The sequence below is a fragment of the Carcharodon carcharias genome, chromosome 14 (assembly GCF_017639515.1).
Source record: "Carcharodon carcharias isolate sCarCar2 chromosome 14, sCarCar2.pri, whole genome shotgun sequence".
Classification (NCBI taxonomy): domain Eukaryota; kingdom Metazoa; phylum Chordata; class Chondrichthyes; order Lamniformes; family Lamnidae; genus Carcharodon; species Carcharodon carcharias.
This window is the reverse complement of record NC_054480.1, coordinates 45,414,653-45,420,652: the sequence shown is the minus strand read 5'-3', so window position 1 is coordinate 45,420,652 and position 6,000 is coordinate 45,414,653.

Genomic DNA, 6,000 nt, shown 5'->3' with positions numbered 1-6,000 from the left:
TGGATGTTATACTGTTACAAAGCCAGAACTGAGAGATTTTGAAAACATCATAAGTGGAGTTTGAGTGAGTTAAGAATTTGAGCAGAACCCCAGAAGGATACAAAACAAGTCAGGAATGAAGATGACAAGTGTAAGGAAGCCCATTGGTTTTCTATGTTTGCTGGTTTGTCCTACTCATTTTCATGCTGTCCACAAATTAATTCTGAATTGATAGACTCTCAGGTATTTTTAATAGGTGAGACAGATAGCTGAACCAGTGTTCCGCAACTGTAAATGCCAGCTTGTTTAAGTGTAAAAACCTTTATTGAATATTTAAAGAATTAGGAGATATATCCTGTTTGAACTTTACTCTTACATTGAGCTGATACTCTATCAACAAGAAGCTATATGAAACCAAAAGGATAAAATATGAGCATACCATTTAAAGAACTGAAAATTCTGACTCCAGCACTTCTGTACAATGCATGTCATGTGATCTATAGATACCACATGGAAACAGCTGGATGTACATTTCTAAACTGCCCAGGGACATGCAAGGTTAAATCTTTTTCTTCTCCTCAATTACAGAGTATACCTGCAACTAGGTAACCAGTGACAGATCTCCAAATATTTTAAACAAGTAACAGCGCGTGTTTAATATTAAAAATACATTTGGTTTCTATCTTAAAAAGCCATGTTTACAAATAGGCAGAATGTTACATGGGTTGAATTTTATAATGGAGGTCCCACAGTATAAAAATTGAGGGTGAGCACGCCAGCACTTAGTCTGCTTGGCCCGCAGCTATTTAATTTAATCTGTAAGGAAGTCCCACTTTTGAGAGCTGCTGGCCGATCAAATACAGGCAGCTCTCTTGTCCTAGAAGTGCCACTGGGAGCAGAGGCTACTGCTGGGATTACAGCCAGATCCCTGAAGAAGAGGAGCCAGGGACCCAGAATAATGTGAGTCCAGGATCTCACGGGGGCCATGCTGGCAGCACCCAGTGAGTAGGTGCGGGCCTGGTATATACAGCAGTGGGGTAGAGGGTAAAAGTTGGGGAGGAACCTTTGAGGGGTGGGGGAATGGCTCAATGAGTACAGGATGCCGAAACAAGGGGCACCCACCACATCACCCTACTCCCCTCACCCCCACCCAGTCCAGCAACCAGGCTACCAGCAGTCTAGATACTGAGCATGGGCCTCCCATGCTGCAGAAAAATCTCAGTGGTGGTGGTAGAAGGCCCTCAATTTGCCCATGGGTAAATGGGCTGCCCAACACCTTCCCTCACCTGCACCTCCTCCCTGCAAGTAAAACACCTGCAGACATGGGTGGGCCATAAAATATAATCACTTCTATCGATGAGCAAAGCTTCTATAACAGTATGGTTCTAGTTCTATTGGGACTTAGTATCATCCGGAGTCAACTGGTCAGGGTTGATTATTAATTCTGATTGTGGAGATATTTTATTAAATCAGAGTTAAAGCAGGTTTTCTCCTGAAGGTTTTGCCTATGGTTGTCTACATTAAAGATTAATAAGTTGAGTAGAGGTTGTGAAACTGAAAATTGTATTCAATTGGTGGACTTTTAGTATAATCATTCTTAAGTTGTGCATTTCCCCCTTTTCACCTTCATTAAAGTGCTCTTATTCACTTTGGGATGTTTTATTATGTTATAAGGCACTATATAAATACAAATTGTTGCTGTTGTTGTTATAATATCATTGCTTATGACAAGCTGAAGTATAAAGTCACAGCTGCTGCATTCTCTTTATTCAGAGAGAGAGGATCATTCAATGAAACCTCCAATGAGCTATAAACTAAACATCTCTACAGGAACTCTTCTAAGTTTTCTAGCTGCCTCCATCAAATCCTGAAAATCAGTAAACACTCATCGTCTACTCAAGGCCTGATTCATCAGCAGGCTCGCATAGCACGAAACAACTAGTCCTTTTGGATATATCTCAGGAAGCATTCTGATCTGTTTAATACATTAGGAATTAAGTCTTTTGATGATTAAAACTCAACATTCATCATGTTTCAAACTCACAAACCTGAGCAAATGGTAACACACAGTTTAATTTTGCCCAAGCTTAGATCCTCCTGGGTGTAGTGGTATTGGCGTAGTGGTATTGTCACTGGACTAGAGACCGAGAGTAATACTTTGGGGGCCTGGGTTTGAATCCCTCCACTGTAGATGGTGGAATTTGAATTCAATAAAAATCGGGATTTAAAAGTCTAATGGTGACCATGAAACCATTGTTGATTGTTGTAAAAACCCATCTGGTTCACTAATGCCCTAGAGGGAAGGAAGTCTGTCGTCCTTACCTGGTCTGGCCTACACGTAATTCTTGACCCACAGCAATTTGGTTGACTCTTAATGCCCTCTAAATAAGGGCAATTAAAGATGGGCAATAAATGCTGGCCTAGCTGATGCCCATATCACAAGAATGAATTTAAAAAAGGACATATCAGAAAGTGAGAAAATGGATCAGCTTGGATTGGGGATGATAAGATATTGCAATCTGGGTTAAACCACACCAAACCACCATGTTGCCTTGTCTGCTTGATTTCATTAACAAATTAAATGGCAATCATTCGAGCAGACTTGATTCACTCTTGGGGATCCTATATTTTAACACGCCCAAAAAGGGTGGACAGAAACTAGAATATTTATTCAGGAAAATACTTTCACCTCTCCAGCTGCAAATTCTTTAGGCATTTTACATATCCATGCACGTTTCTGGATAAAACACCAGCACTTAATAAGAAATCTGCCCTGCCTTCTCACAAAAAGTGTTTTCCTACTAAAAACAATGACATATGTGCCTATGCATGTGCTGTGTACTGATGAAGTAGACATGGTACTAAATATTTTAATTCACTGTAGACTGGAAACTTCAAAAATCTCGGTAAAATTAACAGAGTATGATAGAAATGCTGAATCATGAGACCAACACAGGACTTTCCGCTATATCAAATGGCTTTTAGTTGGTCTTAATTTTCACATTTTTCATTTATTTACAGATATACTGGAGACAAAAACATAACAACATAGACAGATGATCAGAAAATATATAATACAATGTGCAATAACGCCCTGAACTTTCCAGATTCAGTCGAATCGCTGCTGCACACAAAGATTCTCCCAACACACCACTGCACATTTCTTCCTGAATCTTCCAATTCCAGCTGTCAAAGAACTAAGCAATGCAGCATTCCCCGGGGAGGTCCATTGGAGGAGCCTAAAGTCGGGAGAAGACACAACACGCCCCCTTTTTATGGCTCTAGCTGTCATATGATAAGTTTAAATGTCCAATCTTTGGATGAGTGGGTGAGTAGGTGAGCTGGATAGGTGGGTAGACGAGTGAGGTGTTAGATGGGTAGGTGGGCGAGTGGGTAGTCAAGTTAGTAGTTAGTTGAGTAGGATCAGGGGATAGTCGGGGTAGGGAGGTAGTCAGGTCGGAGAGGTAATTGGGTCAGGTCATGAAGCAGCTGGGTGGTGGTGAGGGTAGTCAGGTGGTCAGGGGTCGGTTGTAGAGTTACCCAAGTAGTAGACCAGGTTTTAAACTGTCTAACATTTACTAGGTAACTATCCAGGGAAGTACCATGGAACCGTCTGAAGTCTTTGACTCTGATTCAGAGCCGGAGACATTTGTGGAGGGTCCTAGGGAGCAGGAGAATTGCCCATTGGAAGTTTAAACTCCCTGGGGAATTCCCATGCAGCTCCACACGTCAGGACTTCTACAGGGTCCTGGCGCACATCTTAGGTTGTACATCCAGTATCGGATGATCCTGAGACTGGAAGACTTGGCCGAATATTTTAAAGTTTGCAGTTCAAATGTTAATTTTTCTCCTGTCCAAGGTGTTGAAAACCATTGTTTATAGTAGACTAATACTAGAGGCCAAATCTCAATTTTTGTTTCATGGATAACTTTACATACAAATTAAGTTTAATTAACTTCAGCTCACTTCACGTGTCTTCAGTGATTACCTGTAGGGAGTATCTCTAGTTATTCCAGCCCAGCGCAGGATTTCTGAGCTTGATGGGTAGTTGGAATCACTGCGGAGCATCAGGTAGGTGACAGCTTCCTGGAACATTCATACCAGGAGGTGGTCACCCATAGGTAGTAAGAGGTGGCCATTCAGGAGAATATGAAGAGGCAGGTGGTACAGGAGTCTTCAAGGTGTGTGCCAGTCTCAAACGGTATTAGAGACTGCTGGGAGTGATGGTACCCTGAAGGAGAGCAGCCCAGACCATGGCAACAATGGGAGAGAACTGCAAAGCGTATAAATGTCATTGTTATAGGAGATTCCATAGTTGGGGGAACAGAGAGGCAATTCTGTAACCGTCACCTTAAGTCCCATGCCATGTGTTGGCTCCCTGATGCCAGGGTAAAGGAACATCATGGAGAGGATGCAGAACATTCTGCAAGGGGGAGCCCATAGTTGTGATACACATTGGTACCAACAACATAGAGAGAGCAGATATTGAGGTTCTAAGGTCAGATTTTCGGAAGAAAGGGAGGAAGTTAAAAAGTAGGACCTCAATTCCCGGAGTCACACACTAGCCAGAGAAGAAATAGGAAGATGAGGAGAATCAATGATACAAAATCAAACAGTATTGGATGTGATATCTTTGCAGGACAGAAAAGAGGCAGTGTGCAGCACATGGAGTTCAAAGTACCCAACTGAAAAGCTAGTTTATTCCAGTTTGACTATATATACGCACACACAAATGGCTGCAAGAGGGTGCTATTACACTCCTCCCTCCTTCATGAAAATATTACTCAAAAGTTCAAATTCCATATAAATTATATACATTTCTTGTTTTTCATTTATATACAAATTCAACCTAACCATTAGCTTCCTATTCCTAAGGGGATACTGCCTTTCTTGACCAAAACTTCCAGATCTTGGGGAAGGACCTTGATCCAGTTTCACAGAATCACAGTGCAGAAGAGGCCCTTCGGCCCATCAAGTCTGCACCGACATGTGAGAAACACCTGACCTACCTACCTGATCCCACTTACTAGCACTTGGCTCATAGCCTTGAATGTTATGATGTACCAAGTGCTCATCCAGGTACTTTTTAAAGTATATGAGGCAACCTGCCTCCACCACCCTCCCAGGTAGTACACTCCAGAACCTCACCACCCTCTGGGTAAAAACGTTTTTCCTCACATCCCCCCTAAACCTCGTTCCCTTCACCTTGAACTTATGCCCCCTTGTGACTGACCCTTCAACTAAGGGGAACAGCTGCTCCCTATCCGCCCTGTCCATGCCCCTCATAATCTTGTACACCTCGATCAGGTCGCCCCTCAGTCTTCTCTGCTCCAACAAAAACAACCCAAGTCTATTCAACCTCTCTTCATAACTTAAATGTTTCATCCCAGGCAACATCCTGGTGAATCTCCTCTGCACCCCTTCTAGTGCAATCACATCTCAGTCTGAGGATGAGGAAAAGTTTCCTCCAACAATTGACCTTGACATTCAATTGAATTTTTCACTTCTTCAGGCATGTCTGTCTGGCTCTGATCTGAACTGGTTCAGGCACAACCTGTGTTGGGGTAACTATTGGGACTCTACACATATCCCAACTATCCAATTCATCAGACTCACTTGATCCTTCCCAATTCCCTTCTTCTTCATGAACCTCTGAAGGTAAAACATGATCTATATGTACAAACCTAACCTTTCCACTACCAAACATCTTAACCAAATATGTGTAAGGACCACTTAAGATGATGTTCTTTCACCTTAACCTTCCAGTCTAACTTCAGACTTCTTCCTCTCACTCACCCTATCATGACTCTCTTTCTGCCTGGATTGTTTCTCTTCTACTTACTGCGCTAAATGTGGCTTCAGCAATGAAAACCTCATTCTAGGCTGTCTTTTAAGAAATAATTTAGCTGACATTCTGCCGTTAGTAGTGTGAGTTGTGTTATGATAAATAAACAAAGGATTTGCCAGTTTATGATTCAATGATAACGAATGTTTCTTTCAATTTGTATCTAGTATTTATTT